This window comes from Pseudophryne corroboree, chromosome 3 (assembly GCF_028390025.1).
Source record: "Pseudophryne corroboree isolate aPseCor3 chromosome 3, aPseCor3.hap2, whole genome shotgun sequence".
NCBI lineage: Eukaryota > Metazoa > Chordata > Amphibia > Anura > Myobatrachidae > Pseudophryne > Pseudophryne corroboree.
Window position 1 is genome coordinate 623278909 of NC_086446.1, and position 22920 is coordinate 623301828.

The 22920-nt window shown below is 42.8% G+C and overlaps 1 long non-coding RNA gene across 2 annotated transcripts in view; it reads right to left on the reverse strand.

The window, feature by feature from the left end:
* LOC135058092 (uncharacterized) overlaps positions 1-22920 on the reverse strand; it is a 54275-nt gene that overhangs the window by 13369 nt on the left and 17986 nt on the right. For both annotated transcript variants that reach the window (XR_010244593.1, XR_010244592.1), the window contains exon 2: positions 13659-13747. This is a non-coding gene — a long non-coding RNA (uncharacterized LOC135058092). The remainder of the gene's footprint in view (positions 1-13658; positions 13748-22920) is intronic.

Here is a 22920-nt window from a genome sequence, read left to right on the forward strand (position 1 = left end):
GATATATGCAGCACACTGAGCACAGATATGGAGCGTTTTTCAGGCAGAGAACGTATAATACTGGTGGTCACTGGTCAGCAAAACTCTGCACTGTACTCCTCCTATATAATACTGCTGGTCCCCAGTCCCCACAATAAAGCAGTGTGAGCACAGATATATGCAGCACACTGAGCACAGATATGGAGCGTTTTTCAGGCAGAGAACGTATAATACTGGTGGTCACTGGTCAGCAAAACTCTGCACTGTACTCCTCCTATATAATACTGCTGGTCCCCAGTCCCCACAATAAAGCAGTGTGAGCACAGATATATGCAGCACACTGAGCACAGATATGGAGCATTTTTCAGGCAGAGAACGTATAATACTGGTGGTCACTGGTCAGCAAAACTCTGCACTGTACTCCTCCTATATAATACTGCTGGTCCCCAGTCCCCACAATAAAGCAGTGTAAGCACAGATATATGCAGCACACTGAGCACAGATATGGAGCGTTTTTCAGGCAGAGAACGTATAATACTGGTGGTCACTAGTCAGCAAAACTCTGCACTGTACTCCTCCTATAATACTGCTGGTCCCCAGAATAAAGATATTTGCAGCCCCCTGAAACAAAGTGAGAGGACGCCAGCCACGTCCTCTCACTATCATTTCCAATGCACGAGTGAAAAATGGCGGCGACGCGCGGCTCCTTGTATAGAATCCGAATCTTGCGAGAATCCGACAGCGGGATGATGATGTTCGGGCGCGCTCGGGTTAACCAAGCCATACGGGAGAATCCGAGTCTGCCTCGGACCCGTGTAAAATGGGTGTAGTTCGGGGGGGTTCGGATTCCGAGGAACCGAACCCGCTCATCACTAATAAAGACTACATCTAGTTTTAATTTATTGCAATATATTAGGACCTTCCTGCTCTTTGCAGGGGAGTTAAATCCTCCTACATTAAAGGAGCCTGTTTTAATCTCAGACATGTTGCATAACAACAGAGTGGGACGTAGGTAAACCAGTGTTCTGAAATTACACATTTGAAAAGGAGGGAGAGCCTAGGGGAAGGGGAGTACAGGACACAATGGGATGGGTACACAAAGACAAAGAGAAACACCAAAAAAAAATAGCATGCAGAGATACGCATTGCGTATCAAACAGAAATAATGCAATTTCACATAACCAGGTAACAGGCAAAAAACAATAATACCATCAGGTACAGTAAACACTGTTGCAGGAACCCGGAGCATAACACCATCCATGCCGGCTGTAAACGGAAGTAAATTCTCAGAACAATCTTCAAGGCAACAAAGGAGTATAGGACTTCAGAGAAGATAGCCAATACGATAATCCAGAGTTACTGGGGGGGAGTGCAGTTAAGCAACAAACAAACAAATAAATAACCATGTTGCGGAGGAGAATGTGTAAATACAAGATTCCTCAGGTGGTGTCAGTGATATCCTGGTCTGAGCTTGGGCATCTAGCACAAAGGAAATCCTCAGCATCAGCAGGAGTTAGGAAATCAAAATGCCTGTCTTTTTTAAACAGGCGTAACTTGGCTGGGTAGATAAGTGCAAATTTCCTCTTGTCAGCAATCAGACGGGTGCAGATAGGAGAGAAAGCTCTATGGGCTTTTGTTAACGCAGCCGAGTAATCTTGAAATAGCCTGAGATGTTTGCCCTCCCATTTAAGGATGGGCTGTTTTCTGGAGGCTGTCCATATGTCTAACTTTCTAACTTGTGGGTATAGCTCAAACACTTAAAAATGGTGACTCTGGGGCGCGAGTCGTTTGGACGTGGAGGAGGGCCCAGTCTATTAACTCTTTCTATTACCATATCCTTGCAGTGATCTGGTATACCCAGTAGTTGTGGTAAAGTGTGAGTAACATATTGCTCCAATGAGTGTCCCTTAAGTTTTTCAGGCAGCCCATGAACCCTAATATTATTACGTATGAAGCTATTTTCAATTTCCTTCATTTTATTAATTATAGAATAATTCTATTATTCAAGCCATTTAACTTTGCACTGTAGATCAGCCAGATTGTGAGCAATAGAGCCAATTCTGTTCTCAGCAGTGGCTACATGGGTAGTCAGTTGTTGTAACTGTGTTGTAATGTCACTTACCGCTTTGGTAAATATCAGTCCCATAGTGGATGTAATGGCGTCCACCAAGTCCCTGTACAGTAGCGGGCTATCCCGGTGGCGCTGGTGGGAGACAGTGTCAGTGTCCTGTGCTTCAGTAACTGACTTCTTAGAAGCCGGGGTAGTGGCGTGTGCTTCCTCCTCTGGCGCCATTGCAGGGTCCACACCTCTTTTAATCTGCCGCAGCGCCTGCTGCTGCGAGCATGGCTGTTGCGAGGATGTGACATATTTGTCCATCTTGGGAGGGCATGTGAGAGTGTGGGGCGGATGAGAGGCTAAAATAGCCGTGAAAAGGGTCAGATGGGCCGGGAATGGAGCGGAGCTGTGAGCCTGAGCTGCTCACTCCATGCACCCGGAACCGGAAGTGGGGATACAGCACTATAAAAAAAAGAGAGATGTCTTTTAGTTTGGGTGGACTGACAGAACACCCCTAGATGGATGAAGCAGCTGCAGTCCCTGGATGTATACTGGGATAACACAGCACAAAATATTAATTTAAAAAAAATATACATATTATTTTTTATATCACACACTGTGGTTACAGTGTCGAACAAATGAGTCAGAAAGAAGTATTATTATTTTATATATCACAGACTACGGTTACAGTGTCACACAAATGAGTCAGAAATATGTATTTTGATATCACACATTGCGGTTACAGTGTCAAACAAATGAGTCAGAAATATATATATTATTTTTTATATCACACACTGTGGTTACAGTGTCGCACAAATGAGTCAGAAATATGCATTATTATATTTTATATTACACACTGGCAGCTACAGTGTCGCACAAATTAGTCAGAAATATGTAATTTTACACACTGCGGTTTAGCTTCACCAACAGTGTCTCACAAATGCGTCAGAAATATGTAATATTATTTTTTATGTCACACACCGGCGGTTACAATGCTGCACAAATGAGTCAGAAATATGTAATTTTACACACTGCGGTTTAGCTTCACCAACAGTGTCTCACAAATGCATCAGAAATATGTATTATTATTTTTTATGTCACACACCGGCGGTTACAATGTTGAACAAATGAGTCAGAAATATGTATTTTTTATATCACATACTGCAGTTACAGTGTCAAACAAATGAGTCAGAAATATATATATTTTTTTATATCACACACTGAGGTTACAGTGTCACACAAATGAGTCAGAAATATGCATTATTATTTTTTATGTCACACACCGGCGGTTACAATGTTCCACAAATGAGTCAGAAATATGTAATTTTACACACTTCAGTTTAGCTTCACCTACAGGGTATCACAAATGAGTCAGAAATATGTATTATTATTTTTTATGTCACACACCAGCGGTTACAATGTTGCACAAATGAGTCAGAAATATATATTATTACCCACTCTGGTTTAGCTTCATCAACAGCATCACACAATAGGTGTATGAGTCACAAATGGTAGTCGAACACTGCGGTTTACCTTCACCAATTACATCACACAATACATGTATGAGTAGGAAATAATATACTGTGGTCTGATTGGCAGTGTCACAGTACTTATGAAAATAAAATAAAGATTCTATAGGACACTGGGGTACAACTTAAACAATAAATATATATTTTTTATAATTATAATTTTAGGCTTTTTGTTTATAGCTTTTATTATTTTAATTTTACACTGGGGCGGAGCCCCTGGATGGATGGACAGATCATCCCTTTCAGATACAGCAGAAAAGGCACCCCTTTTTCAGATATAGCAGACAGAGCACTCTTCAACTGATACAGCAGTCTTAGCACCCCTTTTCAGCCGTTATCAGATATAGCAGACAGAGTACCCCTGGACTGATACAGCAGACAGGGCATCCCTGGACTGTGACAGCAGACAGAGCTCCCCTGGCTGATACAGCAGACAGAGCACCCCACCTGGACTGAAACAGCAGAAAGAGCAACCCTTTCAGATAGAGCAGATAGAGCACTCCTTTTTCAGATACAGCAGGCAGAGCACCCCTGGACTCATACAGCAGACAGAGCACCCCTGGACTGAAATAGCAGACAGGGCACCCCTGGACTGATACAGCAGACATGGCACCCCTGGACTGATACAGCATACAGGCAGGGGCGGATCCAGAACAAAATGACTGGGGGGCACCACAGACAGCCGGCTAGTACAGAAAGGGGCGACGCATCATGTTTGTAGGGGCGGGGGGGCAAGCTGCTCCCCCCCGTTTCTACGCCTATGCCCTCTGTCCCCCGTCCTGTTTTCAGCATCTACCTGTCCCCTGACGTTCACCCACCTCACAGCAGCAAAACCTGCTTTCTTCTCCCGGCTCCCCTGTCAGGCTGTGGCAGTGTCGCATCCTAATTACAGCAGATGTGCGACGTTGCCGGGAGCCGGGACTGGTGCTGCTGTAAGGGACACGGAGGCAATGCACGCTAACACAGCTGACTACGCACCCTGTTACTGTATGGTATCAGTGGCAAACGCAGGATTTTCATGGGGGGGGGGTTCCGTACGTGTGTGTGTTTGTAATTGAGCAGCCAGCACACTGCACAAGCTGTGTGTGTGTGTGTATGTGTATGTATGTATATGTATATATATATATATATATAAACAAACAAAATTGAATCGGCACTCTCTCCTATCATGGATTATTGCCCTGGTGCCATCCGGAACAATCCAATACTTAACACATCCAGTAGCGGCGGCACTCACGGGTCTTACTCACAGTCAATAAAGTGCAAAAAGTGCTTTTATTTCATCACTTTGTGTCCGACGTTTCGGGGCCACAACGCCCCTTTTTCGAGGTGATATATCACCTCGAAAAAGGGGCGTTGTGGCCCCGAAACGTTGGACACAAAGTGATGAAATAAAAGCACTTTTTGCACTTTATTGACTGTGAGTAAGACCTGTGAGTGCCGCCGCTGCTGATTGTGTTAAGTATATATATATATATATATATATATACACACAGAACATCTGTACATAGACATACACACACATACTGTACACAGCATACATGCGTACACAGTTTACATGCACACATCATACACACACACACACAGTATACATGCACACAGTATACATACATACATACTAACACGGTATACATGCAAACATACATACATAGTATGCATGCACATACATAGTATACGTGCACACAGCATACTATACATACACACGCTGCACATACATATACACAGTATATATGCACACAGCATACACACACACTATACATGCGCACAGCATACTGTACATACCTACACACACACACAGCATATATGCACACACAGTACACATGCATACAGCATATATACATAGTTACACACACAAACTATACATTTACATAGCAATACACACACTCATTAACAGTAAACAGAACCCCCTCCTCACCTTACACTACAGTGGGAGCCGAAGACAGCAGCCACTGCCTCACGTAGCTCTGTCTCATGGCCCCTTGAACTGCCTGAGAGGAGCTGCGCTTCCGCTGCAGCTCCCCCTACAGGCAGCCACCAGCGGCAGCAGCAGCCAGGTTCTCACTGTCACTCGGACAGTGTAAGCAGCTTAACAAGCTTCTCCTCGTTAAAAAAAAAATGACAGGGGGGGCACGTGCCTGGGTGCCCCCCCCCCTGGATCCGCCACTGCATACAGGGCACCCTTCGACTCTCCACGGCCAGAGTGAAAATGGCACAGATGCATGGGGACTTATATAGAATCCAAAACGCGAGAATCCGGCAGTGGAAAATCAAGTTTGGCCTCACTTTGGGATCCAACTAAGGTGGGAAGTCATGAGCAGGACTTGGATCCTGACTCAGATTTCAATATTTGGGTGGGTTCGGTTCTCTGAGAATGAACCCGCTCATCTCTACTTGGAATAATCCAAATAAAACCTCCTGATCTGCGATGAAGTCCATAGACACACAATATCTGGAGACATGCCTTTAGCTGGGCATGCATGGGGCCATGATTCTGGTAAAAAGGTCCTCGTGTCTCCTGTGCCTGCTGCATGCATACCAGCCATTCTGAGAACATCATATCTACCTCATTGCCAAAAACTGTCTTATAACCAAGAAATCTTTGATAGGAACACTTTATAATAATAATGGGTGCAGTGTGTGTGGTGCACATGGGCCCCTGAGTCCAGAGGGGGCCCCCACCGCACACGCTGCACCCATTTTCTGAATACTCACCGGAGTCCCACGGCAACATCCACGGCGGTGTTAAAACTCCATGAAAATGGCCCAGCTGCCATTTTCATGGAGTTCTGCGCATGCGCAGTAGAGAAATCTCAGGGAAAATGGTCGCTGCCCATACGGAGGAGGCTGCACCTGGGCCTCCTCCTCTCTTAAAACGCTCCTGGACAGGAAGTGTGGTTCACTTTTTATAGGCTAACAATGAATGAATTATGTGTTGTATGTGTGTAAATGGCTAAGATGTGTATGTCTTAAAGCAACAGATATATGGTTATTTTGCAAGTTTTTCTGGCTATTTTCTGGTGAGTTCACAAGTTATTTTTCAATAGCAAAAATTGGGACACTTATTGTGCAATTTACTGCCAATTTTCTCTCTAGTCTCTGTTGACTAAAGATGTGCGGTTTGGTTTTCCTGAAATATGAACCCACCCAAACTTAGGGGTTCTGAGCAGTGTTAGTTCCAGAAGTGGGGCTGCAGCGCACTCCAAAATTCAAATAGAGGCACCATTCCAAATGTTGCTGGCCAGGTCTCACTGGCAGCTGGTGCTTCTCCCCTATTTGAATTTTGGACTACGCTGCAGCCCCACCACTGGAGCCACCATTGATTCCCAGTCGAATTGAATCCCAGTTCGTAATCACTTAGGGGTTCCAAGTGGAATCGAGTCCAGGCTTGGGTTTGTTATCAGTTTGAAACTCAGGATATCCTCACAAACTCAGGTTTTGGAGTGCATGTAAACTGATCAAAATTACATGATTTTAGCTGTTTTTATCGATATATATGATTTTTATTGAAAGGAATGCACAACTGAACCAAAAACCATATCAGAACAAAAACACTTGAGGGTGGTTTGCCAAAACCAAGACCAAAAACTAGAGATGAGCGCCTGAAATTTTTCGGGTTTTGTGTTTTGGTTTTGGGTTCGGTTCCGCGGCCGTGTTTTGGGTTCGAACGCGTTTTGGCAAAACCTCACCGAATTATTTTTGTCGGATTCGGGTGTGTTTTGGATTCGGGTGTTTTTTTCCAAAAACACTAAAAAACAGCTTAAATCATAGAATTTGGGGGTCATTTTGATCCCAAAGTATTATTAACCTCAAAAACCATAATTTACACTCATTTTCAGTCTATTCTGAATACCTCACACCTCACAATATTATTTTTAGTCCTAAAATTTGCACCGAGGTCGCTGTGTGAGTAAGATAAGCGACCCTAGTGGCCGACACAAACACCGGGCCCATCTAGGAGTGGCACTGCAGTGTCACGCAGGATGTCCCTTCCAAAAAACCCTCCCCAAACAGCACATGACGCAAAGAAAAAAAGAGGCGCAATGAGGTAGCTGTGTGAGTAAGATTAGCGACCCTAGTGGCCGACACAAACACCGGGCCCATCTAGGAGTGGCACTGCAGTGTCACGCAGGATGGCCCTTCCAAAAAACCCTCCCCAAACAGCACATGACGCAAAGAAAAAAAGAGGCGCAATGAGGTAGCTGACTGTGTGAGTAAGATTAGCGACCCTAGTGGCCGACACAAACACCGGGCCCATCTAGGAGTGGCACTGCAGTGTCACGCAGGATGTCCCTTCCAAAAAACCCTCCCCAAACAGCACATGACGCAAAGAAAAAAAGAGGCGCAATGAGGTAGCTGTGTGAGTAAGATTAGCGACCCTAGTGGCCGACACAAACACCGGGCCCATCTAGGAGTGGCACTGCAGTGTCACGCAGGATGTCCCTTCCAAAAAACCCTCCCCAATCAGCACATGATGCAAAGAAAAAGAAAAGAAAAAAGAGGTGCAAGATGGAATTATCCTTGGGCCCTCCCACCCACCCTTATGTTGTATAAACAAAACAGGACATGCACACTTTAACCAACCCATCATTTCAGTGACAGGGTCTGCCACACGACTGTGACTGATATGACGGGTTGGTTTGGACCCCCACCAAAAAAGAAGCAATTAATCTCTCCTTGCACAAACTGGCTCTACAGAGTACAGCCGTGAACTACCGCACTGTACACTGGTTGATAAAGAGATAGTAGTATACTCGTAACAACTAGTATGACTGACTATGACGGTATAAAGAATGAAAAAAAAAACCACGGTTAGGTGGTATATATTGTAATACAATTATGGATGGACGGACTGCCTGCCGAGTTCCGACACAGAGGTAGCCACAGCCGTGAACTACCGCACTGTACACTGGTTGATAAAGAGATAGTAGTATACTCGTAACAACTAGTATGACTGACTATGACGGTATAAAGAATGAAAAAAAAACCACGGTTAGGTGGTATATATTATAATACAATTATGGATGGACGGACTGCCTGCCGACTGCCGACACAGAGGTAGCCACAGCCGTGAACTACCGCACTGTACACTGGTTGATAAAGAGATAGTAGTATACTCGTAACAACTAGTATGACACTATGACGGTATAAAGAATGAAAAAAAAACCACGGTTAGGTGGTATATATTATAATAATACAATTATGGATGGACGGACTGCCTGCCGAGTTCCGACACAGAGGTAGCCACAGCCGTGAACTACCGCACTGTACACTGGTTGATAAAGAGATAGTAGTATACTCGTAACAACTAGTATGACTGACTATGACGGTATAAAGAATGAAAAAAAAACCACGGTTAGGTGGTATATATTGTAATACAATTATGGATGGACGGACTGCCTGCCGAGTTCCGACACAGAGGTAGCCACAGCCGTGAACTACCGCACTGTACACTGGTTGATAAAGAGATAGTAGTATACTCGTAACAACTAGTATGACTGACTATGACGGTATAAAGAATGAAAAAAAAACCACGGTTAGGTGGTATATATTGTAATACAATTATGGATGGACGGACTGCCTGCCGAGTTCCGACACAGAGGTAGCCACAGCCGTGAACTACCGCACTGTACACTGGTTGATAAAGAGATAGTAGTATACTCGTAACAACTAGTATGACTGACTATGACGGTATAAAGAATGAAAAAAAAACCACGGTTAGGTGGTATATATTATAATACAATTATGGATGGACGGACTGCCTGCCGACTGCCGACACAGAGGTAGCCACAGCCGTGAACTACCGCACTGTACACTGGTTGATAAAGAGATAGTAGTATACTCGTAACAACAAGTATGACACTATGACGGTATAAAGAATGAAAAAAAAACCACGGTTAGGTGGTATATATTATAATACAATTATGGATGGACGGACTGCCTGCCGACTGCCGACACAGAGGTAGCCACAGCCGTGAACTACCGCACTGTACACTGGTTGATAAAGAGATAGTAGTATACTCGTAACAACTAGTATGACACTATGACGGTATAAAGAATGAAAAAAAAACCACGGTTAGGTGGTATATATTATAATACAATTATGGATGGACGGACTGCCTGCCGACTGCCGACACAGAGGTAGCCACAGCCGTGAACTACCGCACTGTACACTGGTTGATAAAGAGATAGTAGTATACTCGTAACAACTAGTATGACTGACTATGACGGTATAAAGAATGAAAAAAAAACCACGGTTAGGTGGTATATATTATAATACAATTATGGATGGACGGACTGCCTGCCGACTGCCGACACAGAGGTAGCCACAGCCGTGAACTACCGCACTGTACACTGGTTGATAAAGAGATAGTAGTATACTCGTAACAACTAGTATGACACTATGACGGTATAAAGAATGAAAAAAAAACCACGGTTAGGTGGTATATATTATAATACAATTATGGATGGACGGACTGCCTGCCGACTGCCGACACAGAGGTAGCCACAGCCGTGAACTACCGCACTGTACACTGGTTGATAAAGAGATAGTAGTATACTCGTAACAACTAGTATGACACTATGACGGTATAAAGAATGAAAAAAAAACCACGGTTAGGTGGTATATATTATAATAATACAATTATGGATGGACGGACTGCCTGCCGACTGCCGACACAGAGGTAGCCACAGCCGTGAACTACCGCACTGTACACTGGTTGATAAAGAGATAGTAGTATACTCGTAACAACTAGTATGACTATGACGACGGTATAAAGAAAGAAAAAAAAATACCACGGTTAGGTGGTATATAATTATACAATTATGGATGGACGGACTGCCTGCCGAGTGCCGACTGCCGACACAGAGGTAGCCACAGCCGTGAACTACCGCACTGTACTGTGTCTGCTGCTAATATAGACTGGTTGATAAAGAGATAGTATACAACAATATACTACTATACTGGTGGTCAGGCACTGGTCACCACTAGTCACACTGGCAGTGGCACTCCTGCAGCAAAAGTGTGCACTGTTTAATTTTAAATTAATATAATATATTATGTACTCCTGGCTCCTGCTATAACAACCTGCAGTGCTCCCCAGTCTCCCCCACAATTATTATAAGCTTTTATACATTGATGTGCAGCACACTGGGCTGAGCTGAGTGCACACAGACTGAGTCACACTGTGTGACTGCTGTGTATCGTTTTTTTCAGGCAGAGAACGGATATAGCAGAGAACGGATATATTAAATAAAAGTTAACTTAACAACAACTGCACTGGTCACTGTGGTAAACTCTGTCTGCACAATCTCTCTCTCTCTCTCTCTCTTCTAATCTATTCTAATGGAGAGGACGCCAGCCACGTCCTCTCCCTATCAATCTCAATGCACGTGTGAAAATGGCGGCGACGCGCGGCTCCTTATATAGAATCCGAGTCTCGCGAGAATCCGACAGCGTCATGATGACGTTCGGGCGCGCTCGGGTTAACCGAGCAAGGCGGGAAGATCCGAGTCGCTCGGACCCGTGAAAAAAAAAGTGAAGTTCGTGCGGGTTCGGATTCAAAGAAACCGAACCCGCTCATCTCTACCAAAAACATGATGATGGATTAGAACTAGAGATGAGCGGGTTCGGTTTTACTCGGTTCTCAAAATGTCATCTTATTGGCTCACGGATGTCAGATAAAACCGAACTGGCGTTAATTCTGGTGTTAAGTCCGAACCTGCTCATCTTTAATTTGAGCTAAAACACAGGGGTCCATGAACATCTCTGCTGTTAATTACATACAGTGACTTTAAATTCTCTGAAAAACAGGAAAGAAAACTAGGCAGTTTTAAAAAATCAAAGGTTATTACATTCCCTCCTCAATCAGAAAAGAAAAGTATGTAGACAGTAGTCTAATACCTATAATGAAAACAGAATCATTTTGGATTTAAACTTTAAATATTTTTATGCTACCTGAGATCAATGATTCTTCTGAGTTACTGTATTTTTTTTGGTGCAGTAAGATTTTAAAATGCACACTGTTACCCAATTGTTGCTCTGTGTCTATAGGTATCCATTTTTCTCACATGGGGGTTTATTTACTAATTTTTTTTCCGATTTTGACCGAGTTTTTTTTTTTTTTTTCTAAGTGTCATCTCGGGAATTTACTAAGCACAAATCTCTGCAGTGTTGGGGCTATTCGTAATGGATTTCATGGCAGAGGGCAGAAATACGAATGAATAGACCATCGGCAGCTGCTTGTTCATACAACATGGGAATTTACTATTCATTGGTATTTTGGTGTTTGTCAGTGAATGTTCAATTGCGGTTTTATTTTTTTGCTAATCGTAAAAAAAAGGCAGCAAAAAAATAGACCTGCTTTTTCCTGGTGTGTTTGAATAGTCATACACGGTTCAGTGAGATCCGTGCATGCTTATCTGTGGGAAAGGGTCTGTTTAGGTTAAAAATGAAAAAAAAATTGTGTGGGGTCCCCCCTCCAAAGCATAACCAGCCTCGGGCTCTTTGAGCCGGTCCTGGTTGTGAAAATACAGGGGAAAAATTGCATAGGGTCCCCCATATTTATACAACCAGCACCAGGCTCTGCGTCCGGTCCTGGTTCCAAAAATATGGGAGACAAAAGATGTAGGGGTCCCCCATATTTTTAAAACCAGCACCAGGCTCCACTAGCCAGAGAGATAATGCCACAGCCGAGGGACACTTTTATATTGGTCCCTGCGGCTGTGGCATTACCCCCCAACTAGTCACCCCTGGTATTTTGGGGGGTATTTTTGTTGTTGTAGAACTACAGGTACCAGCGGGACTGTTATTTCTCTGCATGCTGGTACTTCTGGTTCTGCAAGTACCAGCTTGCGGGGGAGGCTTGCTGGGACTTGTAGTTCTTCAACAAAAAACAATATTCTTATTTTTACACAAAGACTATCAGCCTCCCATCCATCGCCCAGGGATGGGGGGGGACAGCCTCAGGCTTCATCCCTGGCCCTTGGGTGTCTAGAGGGGGGGACCCCTTGAATTAAGGGGTCCCCACTCCTCCAGGGTACCCTGGCCAGGGATGACTAGTTGTGGGGGGTTATGCCACGGATACAGGGACCAATATAAAAGTGTTCCCCGCCTGTGGCATTATCTCTCTGGCTAGAGAAGCCCGGTGCTGGTTTTAAAAATATGGGGGACCCCTGCATTGGCTTCACTGTGACTGACAGTGACTTCCAACTGTTAGCCACAGGTGTTTCCTTCCCTGGGACTGGCAGACCGGGCTGCGATAAGCAGAGAGCTGGCTGAAGGAAACCACTCCCTGGCTATAGGAAACCACTGCCTGATCTGGCTTCTTTGGGCTGCAGCCAATGCAGGCCACAGATGTTGGGGGTTTTCACATGCACAGTTGGACTGCTGCTAGATTCATTACGCTCGTGCCAGCATCCACGGCTGGCTGTCTTCTCTCTGGGCACGGCGCTAGCGGCAGTTCCCTAATAAAAGTAAGTAGGAGCCACCACAGCTTCCAAGGTATCTGGAAGTGATGGTGGATACTAAAAGTAGTGCACTACAGCTTGCATTTATTTCTCCAGCATAAAGAAGGACCAACACTGAATAACAAATGTTAAAAAAAAACCTGCTGGGAATATCTTTCCTTTTTGTAAAATGATTTGAACTCTTTAGACACCTGAAATAGTCTTCACCTCCAGAGTCTCAACAGCATTATCTTTACAATACTTAAAATATCCTCAGTATAAGTAATAACACATCTGGTCAAGCATTTTCCATCTTACGGCAATAGCATTTTATATATACAGTGCATTAAAAGTGCATGTTTAAGCATTTGGCTCTGTCTAACTGAGCACTCATAATTTGGCCTGTAGCTGGTCAATCCGCTTTTTAATTTCAGCTTCGTGTCTGCCAAATTTTTTGGCACATTTCTAATACAGCATTAAATTTTCATATCAGGACAAACGTGATTTGAACTGTTAAATAATATTTTCAAACTGTACTTAAATTCATCAGCCAAACATTAGAGTTGACATAAATTCTTAAAACAAATCAAGTTAACATTTGACCATAATTTAATATAGGAAATCATTTCCCTTACTATTATAGTTTGTACCTGTATTTTTTTTAGAACATTGTTTCATTGCTTTTCTAGCGAGACCAGTAGAGTCAGTTTTGCAATTGGCATCTGTAAACCACCAGCTCCTGCAATTTATACATAACAAGGAAATAATTACATTTGAATTATTTTTTAAAATACACAAAAAATTGTTTTACATTGCCTTTCTATATTACACCAAATCAATACTTAATGCAGAATTTAACTTTATAGCACAGTGTTTCCCAACTCAAGACCTCATGTAACATGGCAGTTTCCTGTATAATTGAGATTTTGTATTTTGTTTGTATACTGTTTCTATGCTATTTATTTATTTATGTTTCTATTTGTATATATAAAATGTAATTGTATAATTAATGCATTACTAAACTTGTTATGGCTGTCAATTTGGCTGGCTAGCTTTTAATCAATTATCGATAAGCTGTATCAACTGCTGCCAATAAATCCACACACTGTTTATTTCCAGTAGCCTGGCTCACAGCGGACAAATGAGTAAAGATACAGATTTGGTTTGCTGCATGGAAAAAATACATATGTTTGTACTCATGCAGATTCCTTGTGTCTTTAGATGTGACTGTTCCTATGTGTAGGGCTGTTTGCTACTGTACTAGTAATCATGAGTAGGCACTTACACCTATCCTATACTAGATATAATAAATATGGTTTTGTTAGTCTGATCCAAATCAAGAAGCATAGACTGGGCTGATGAGGAGTACTGAAAACTAGGTGAGCGTATCAGATGTGTTTTCATGGACTAGACACCAACAAGTGATGTGACCTAATGTCGTCTGAGAGAAGTCAGCAATGACTGGAAGGCCCCCAGCCTGCACCAGGAACCCCTTGGAAGGAACTCAGCCCAGGCCCTGAATCTCAGGACCATGGAGCTGGAACCAGGGAGAACTCAGGAGCAGGACAGGTGGTAATACATATAATAAATAGCCCAACTGGAATCCACTAAATATGGTGCAACCCATATACCAGAGCTGGGTGCCTGGAGCCTACACCCTAAGAAAACACATAAACCCAGTTCCAAATACCCAGAGTTAACCACTCCACTGGAGACTCAGCACAAACCCCCAGCACTCAGAGAGAGGCCCCTCAGGATAACAACCACCATCAATGGTTAAACTGATGCTATGATGAGCAGAGAGTCTCAAAGAAAGGCTTGGAGCAGTGATGTTTAGAAGAATAGTGGTATGATGTGGAAATCACTGAGCAGCAACTGAAGTATGAATACATCCACTGAACTCGTGATTAGCAGACAAAATGTAAATAGAAGACTTGCTTGAAGTCACAAATGGTAACAGACTGAAGACTTGGCATTTGGAATAATTAAAGCTGTCAAGAGGCTTAATCAGGATACTTAAGAATACTGCAGGCTGGAATTGTACTGCAACCAGAGTGTGGAAAGCAGACTGAACTGGACTGATACTGGTGAAGACGTCAGCTTGAACCAGACTGGAACCTTTGGAGACAACAGCGTAAGCCAGACTGGAACAAAAGGAGACAGTGGCCCTGAACACAGACTGAAGGTATTTAGGGTGGATACTGGCGATGGCGCTATGCTACAGAGCGGAAGAGACAGACTCCCACGAAGCAGGGTAGAAGTGTCTTGCAAAAATCCAAATAACAGAGGCAGAGTGAGAACACAGAGAAGCTATGTTCCACATTGTTTCGAAAGTGTGCTAAAAAATGGCTGGAATGACACCTGGATTTGTATTGGGGTCATAGACTTGAAAGGCAAGATACAATAAGTTTGCAAAATTCTTTGCAGATAAAATATCCTCCACCCAGGCTAGACTCCCCACAGTGCCATCAAAGGAGTGTCAAACCTGTCAGTGAAAGCCACTTGTCTTCATGGAACTACATTGACTCAATGGATTTAAAAGATATTGCTGAAATTACCCAAATGTTGCATCCCACCACATGTGATCTGGACCCTGTCTAAACCAAGCTCCCAATAGAGTGTATAGACATAAATGGCTATGTGTTGGCAAAAATAGTCCAATGCTTTTTGCAGACAGACATTTTTACTGAACCACTAAAGAAAGTATTTAGACTAGTTCTTGGACTGACCAACAGGGGTACAGGGGAAACTCCCGGTAGGCCCCATTTCTGGAATGCCCACACCCTTCTAGGTATCGGGTTCCAGACTATGAACTTGAATTATACATGATATATTTATATGTTACATTATACTGCACAGGACTATAGGGTATTATTCACTACAGTGCATTGCTTTTATTAATCTGGTGTACTATATGGAATGCACTGTCAGTATTTACTATACAGTGCATTCGGAAAGTATTCACAGCACTTCACTTTTTCCACATTTTGTTATATCACAGCCTTAATGGAATAAATTCATTTTTTCCCTCAAAATTCTATACACAATACCCCATAATGACAACGTGAAAAAAGTTTTTTTTTTTTAGATTTTTGCAAATTTCTAAAAACTAAAAAGCTAAGAAATCACATGTACATAAGTAATCACATCCTTTGCTCAATACTTTGTTGATGTACCTTTGACAGCAATTACAACCTCAAATATTTTTGAATATGATGCCACAAGCTTGGCACACCTATCTTTGGCCAGTTTCACTCATTCCTCTTTGCAGCACCTCTCAAGCTCCATCAGGTTGGATGGGAAGTGTTGATGGACAGCCATTTTCAGATCTCTTCAGAGATGTTTAATCGGATTCAAGTCTGGGATCTGGCTGGACCACTCTAGGACATTCACAGAGTTGTCCTGAAGCCACTTCTTTGATATCTTTGCTGTGTGCTTAGGGTCATTGTCCTTCTGAAAGATGAAACGTCGCTCCAGTCTGAGGTCAAAAGCGCTCTGGAGCAGGTTTCCATCCAAGATGTCTCTGTACATTGCTGCATTCATCTTTCCCTCTATCCTGACTAGTCTCCCAGTTTCTGCTGCTGAAAAACATCCCCACAGCATGATGCTGCCACCACCATGCTTCAATATATGGATGGTATTGGACTGGTGATGAGCGGTGCCTTGTTTCCTCCAAACATGATGCCTGGTATTCACACCTAAGAGTTCAATCTTTGTCTCATCAGACCAGAGAATTTTGTTTCTCATGGTCTGAGAGTCCTTTAGGTGCATTTTGGCAAACTCCAGGCGGGTTGCCATGTGCTTTTTACTAAGGAATGGCTTCCGTCTGACCACTCTACCATACAGGCCTGATTGGTGGATTGCTGCAGAGATGGTTATCCTTCTGGAAGGTTCTCCTCTCTCCATGCTGTATCTCTGAAAGAGTGACCATTGGGTCCTTGGTCACATCCCTGACTAGGGCCCTTCTCCCCCGATTGCTCAGTTTAGATGGCCGGCCAGCTCTAGGAAAAGTCCTCGTGGTTCCGAATGGCCTCCATTTATAGATGATTGAGGCCATTGTGCTCATTGGGTCCTTCAAAGCAGGTGATATTTTTCTGCACCCTTCCCCAGATTTGTGCCTTGAGACAATCCTGTCTTGGAAGTTTACAGACAATTCCTTTGACTTCATGCTTGGTTTGTACTCAGACATGCACTGTCAAATGTGGGACATTATATAGACAGGTGTGGGACTTTCCAAATCATGTCCAATCAACTGAATTTACCAAAGGGGGACTCCAATTAAGTTTTAGGAACATCTCAAGGATGATCAGTGGAAACAGGATGCACCTGAGCTCAATTTTGAGCATCATGGTAAAGGCTGTGAATACTTATGTATATGTGATTTCTTAGCTTTTTATTTGTAAGAAATCTGCAAAAATCTAAAAACAACTTTTTTCACTTTGTCATTATGGGGTATTGTGTGTAGACTTTTTAGGGGAAAAATTAATTAATTCAATTTTGGAATAAGACTGTAAAGTAACATACACTATGTGGAAAAACTGACGTGCTGTGAATACTTTCTGGATGCACTGTATATATAAAAAAGGGCCCAGACCATGCACTATAGTATTGATGCTGTCTGCAGGCTATGTCCTCTCTAATGGTTAGCCAGGCCTCTGTGTTGATTTGCAACACCCTCATGGAGGCTGGCAACTCTCCAAAGCTAGGGACCATTCCTCCTTTGGGCCTTTCATGCCGTAGTCCATCATTGTACACAACTGTACCTGTCCTTTACTCCAGGTATTGAGAACCCAATAACAACCCTAAATGGCTGTCTAGCTGAGCTTCCGGAGTGGATGAATGCCAGATGGCTGCGACCGAATCCTGATAAAACAGAGGTCCTTATGACAGGTCACAGGACAAGACTGCAGCATAGTCAGCCAACATGACTTACACTTGGGGGTTCAGAATTACAAAACACTGAACATGTATGCAATCTTGTTAATCTTCTGGATAGTGGCTTGACACTTAAACATCAGTTATCAGCCACAATATTATCCTCATTCTGTTATCTCTGGAACATAGAAAAAAGAGAGAATCTCACTGCACAGGCAGTTTTAGTGGGGAAAAATAGGGAAAATTAGAAAAGGGTTACCATAACGATCATTATAAACAAATATATCCAGTTAGCTGGTGGTGGTGCTTCCATAGAGTAAATCAGGCAATCAGAAAAGAAAGAGATGCCCAAGGGGGCAGTACATAGGACTCTTTGGGTGGTCAAGCAATCAATATATAAGAAACAATGAAAAGGAGTAGTATAAGGCTTAGGGGTATATTCAATTAGCAGTGATAACGAACATTTCGCGTGAAAAGTCCGGTTTTCGCGCGAAAAACCGGACTTTTCCCGCGAAACGCAATTACAGCCTATTCAATTTTCCGGGAAAATTTATCGGTGATCATTTTTTCACTAATTTCACTTCACCTACTCTGAAGCAGGTGAAAAGTTGGAAAAAGTCACTATTTTAAGGTAAAAATGTTTGGATATGGTACAGAACTCCTGGGACACCCCCCTAAATGACTAATTAGGCACGTTGAAGTTTTTAATTATTTTTAATTGGCCAATAATGACATGTCATTTTTGGGGTGAAAAAGTACAAAGTGATGGAAATTGGGATTCAAGGTATGGGGCAGGTATATTGGGGTGCTTTATGAGTGGGACAGATGTTTTTAGGCTTGCAGATGGGAGTAATCGGTCTGTTTCCACTTTTTTTCAAAGTACCCTAAAATGACCCAAATATATACTTATACCCATTTTCATGTACCCCAAATTTAATGAGAGCATTTATTTTGCTCAAAAAAACTTGCTTTCTATCATTTTTTAAAAATGCATATAACAGCCATTTCACACAATTTAAGTCCCCAAAAACTCTCTAATGTGATCTCTAACACACTTCTATTCTGTTTTCCTATGTTAGTTTAGCATTTTTTGGGGTACAGGCTGATTTCCCCATTTTCACCTGCACTTTTCACTGCAAGAATTTTCACGTGAAACCTGTTTGGAATTAAATAGGGCAAAAAATTGCCGCGAATTTGCGGATAATTGAATACCCTAGTTAACCTTTAATTATGTTCATTTAAACTCCCTAGGATAGGGTGTGTACTCATATACACATGACAGAGGCAAAATATGGACAAGAACATATACATACACATAAACAATAAAACACATATAAGAGTTAAAAAGCAAACTGGTCCTAACTTCATATGATTACCAATGATCCAGTGTTTTTCAGAGAAAATAGCATAAGAGATAGCATAGAAAGGACTATTGAGGTACGTTCTGAGTTCTGATGCCCCCCATTTGCCTAGGCATTGAATGAGGGGTGAGAGACTCCTGCTGGTGCCAGTCCTTAGAGAATTTAGTAGGTGTAAGAGAGAAGGGAACTTTTCCTTTCGGCTTTTGACCGATAATTACAATAATCAGTGCAGCCAATGAGAGAATTACTAGGTCGCCCTTTTTCTCTCACTGAAAAACAATAAAAGTGTATTGGCAAAATAGTTGAGTACACCAATTCAAAATAAACAGTAGAATATCACAAATGTATAAATTGCTCTCTTTTATAGATTTTTATATCAGTGCAATATTTACTATATTACGTGTGCCAAGACAGCACAACAGGATATCTATAACAGACATAGAAAAAAGCATACAGGGTTTGTCTGAGTACAACAGAATGGCTACTTGTATCTTGTATCCATTCTAAAGTGTCAGTTTCTCAAAGTAACGTCTCGGCTATGTAGGCACAAAAGAGGATTCCAAAACATTAAACATCAACATGTATATGTAACCTCTTTATCAGCTGTAAACACAGGCATTAGAAACAGAAAGGAACATATTTCTTTTTTAACACATGCAAGCTGCATGTATAATGTCTATGTCCTGACAATAAAATCAGCCTACTGTTGCCACAAGTTCTTTTTGACAGATATAAAGATCAGTGTAGTTTAAATAGCATTGACACCAGAGAACATACTGGACCTGAAAGCTGGGGCAGTCCGCTGTGCGCAAGTCGCGGACATACCCTTCCTGGACGTACGTTTTGCCGAGTGAGGAGGCTTTTTTGAGGCTTTTTATTTCCTGACGAAAAAGCCTCCTCACTCTGCTTTTTTGAGGCTTTTTGTTTCCTATTAACCAACAAGCCCCGTCCCAGCCCCATAACACCCATTCTCTATTCCCTACACTGGCTGCCTTTAAGATGGCAAATTGTTTTCAAGATTGGCTTACTGACTTTCAAAGCCCTACATGACCAGGGCCCAAGGTACCTGAAGCAGCTTCTAATTTCTCATTGTCTTTCTCAATTACTGTGATCTGCAGATAAAGGACTATTAGCAGCTCCTAGAATCTCCCTGAATTCATCTGGGGATCGATGTTTCAGCTTTGTGGCTCCGGCTCTATGGAACCCTCTTTCCCGTACAGTTCAAGAGGCCCCCACCCTAGAATCCTTCAAAAATAGTCTCAAGACTTCCCTGTTCACCCATCCATTTAACTAATGTTGTTAACCCTTGTTAAGCTTATTTTGTACTATAAAGGCAAATATAAAGCACTCTGAGTCCTATTAGGAGAAATGCTATATAAATAACTATTATTATTATTATTATTATTATTTGTTTTATTATTATTATTATTATTATTATTATTATTATTATTATTAAAACTCCCACCAGCAGCTTTACCAATCCCAGTGGCTGCATATAAAGGTTGACCTTTGCTCGAATATAGAAGTTCTGGGTAACCCTATGGTCACAGCATACCCGCAGGAGGTTAGACACTGTTTCTGCCCCAAAACTGCCAAAACAGGCCTGCGTTTCTTCTGCCCTATTATCTTCCCCAAATTGTCACTGAGAATCATTTGCAAATAAATTCTCTTTGACCATCACTATCACAGTACATGCACTGCACAACTTAGCCGCATGTGCAGACTGTCGATTAACGCTCAGCTTTGTACTAAATTGACATTGAGTACAACTCTGAAACAGGCACTGAGTCGCTCTTCTCATTTGTGGCCAGAGAACAGACATGTGTGTGCACCAGAGAATAAGCAATGTATTTTGCACTGAGCATCCTACTCAATGTGATATCTAGGAAAGAAAACATACTCAAAGGAGTGACCCATTTTGGGCACACTACAATGGTTACAGTAGTTGAATATAAAATATGAACTGCAAAGAAGAAAATACACACAGAATCACCAGGAGATGAGCAGTATGCAGAAATAGGATTACTGTATACAAAATTCAGTATAAAAAAGGATGCACATAGAATCATCAGTTCCACAGATTGAATACACCACTGCAGGCCTAGGGTGAACAGAGGCAGCCGGAGGAGGCCAGCAGGATCGATAGCCGTGACAGTCCCACGGTTCCACTCAGACTCTTAGCGAGACCACCGCAGCGCTGCAGAGTGAGTATTTATTCTGTGCCACATGTCCTCTCTCCTCCATCATCCTGTTCTCTCCCAGATCTCCCTCTTATTGCTCTCCCCCAGCTATTCCTCTGTTCTCTTGTAACCCACCTGCTGCTGTCCCCCTTCAGCTATTTACCTCTGTTCTCTTCCAACCCCTCTGCTGTTGTCTCGTACCCCCCCACCAGCCATTCCCCTCTGTTATCCCGTCACCCCCTTATTGCTGCCCCACTGCTCCCGTGAGCATTGCGGTGTATGGCATAATATGGTGCAGGGGGCATAATATGGTGCATGGTGTATTACTGTGTGGAGCTGAATAAGGTGGCATTTTTTTTATTCCTGTGGTGGACAAGGTCTGTTGCAGGGTCAAAAACTGGGGTGTAAGGTAGTCTTTGTCTTTGAGGCCATGCCCATTTTTAGTGAAGCCACTGCCATTTTAGTGATGCCACTCCCATTTTAGGGAGTCAACGTCCTTCACTGGGAACACCTGCACAAAAGTTTTTTTTTACGTCTATGGGAGGGTGGGGGGGGAGGGTGCATTTTGAATGTGTATGGGGGGGGGTGCATTTTTTACTGTTCGCACTGGGAGCCAAATTGCCTAGATACTGCACTGCTTCCCCTCCCTGAGCTGTGGCTCAGCACCTCCTGATAATATAGGTAAACATTGGTCTGTACTACTGCTTCCTGAACTAGTTCCCCCCTTCTTCTAGCAGTACTGTGCTGTTTTCAGCACCCAGTGACAGATTAGTTGTACAATACTTTTCAACACCAGAGGGAAGTGCTCTGAGCATCCAGAAAGTTCCCACTAGAGTGCCCCGTACCTTTTTTAAGACATTTCTCATGTAGACAGCCAGATTTATCAAGAAATTAACTGATTACTACTATAGAGATGAGCGCCTGAAATTTTTCGGGTTTTGTGTTTTGGTTTTGGGTTCGGTTCCGCGGCCGTGTTTTGGGTTCGAACGCGTTTTGGCAAAACCTCACCGAATTATTTTTGTCGGATTCGGGTGTGTTTTGGATTCGGGTGTTTTTTTCAAAAAACCCTAAAAAACAGCTTAAATCATAGAATTTGGGGGTAATTTTGATCCCAAAGTATTATTAACCTCAAAAAACATAATTTACACTCATTTTCAGCCTATTCTGAACACATCACACCTCACAATATTATTTTTAGTCCTAAAATTTGCACCGAGGTCGCTGTGTGAGTAAGATAAGCGACCCTAGTGGCCGACACAAACACCGGGCCCATCTAGGAGTGGCACTGCAGTGTCACGCAGGATGTCCCTTCCAAAAAACCCTCCCCAAACAGCACATGACGCAAAGAAAAAAAGAGGCGCAATGAGGTAGCTGTGTGAGTAAGATTAGCGACCCTAGTGGCCGACACAAACACCGGGCCCATCTAGGAGTGGCACTGCAGTGTCACGCAGGATGGCCCTTCCAAAAAACCCTCCCCAAACAGCACATGACGCAAA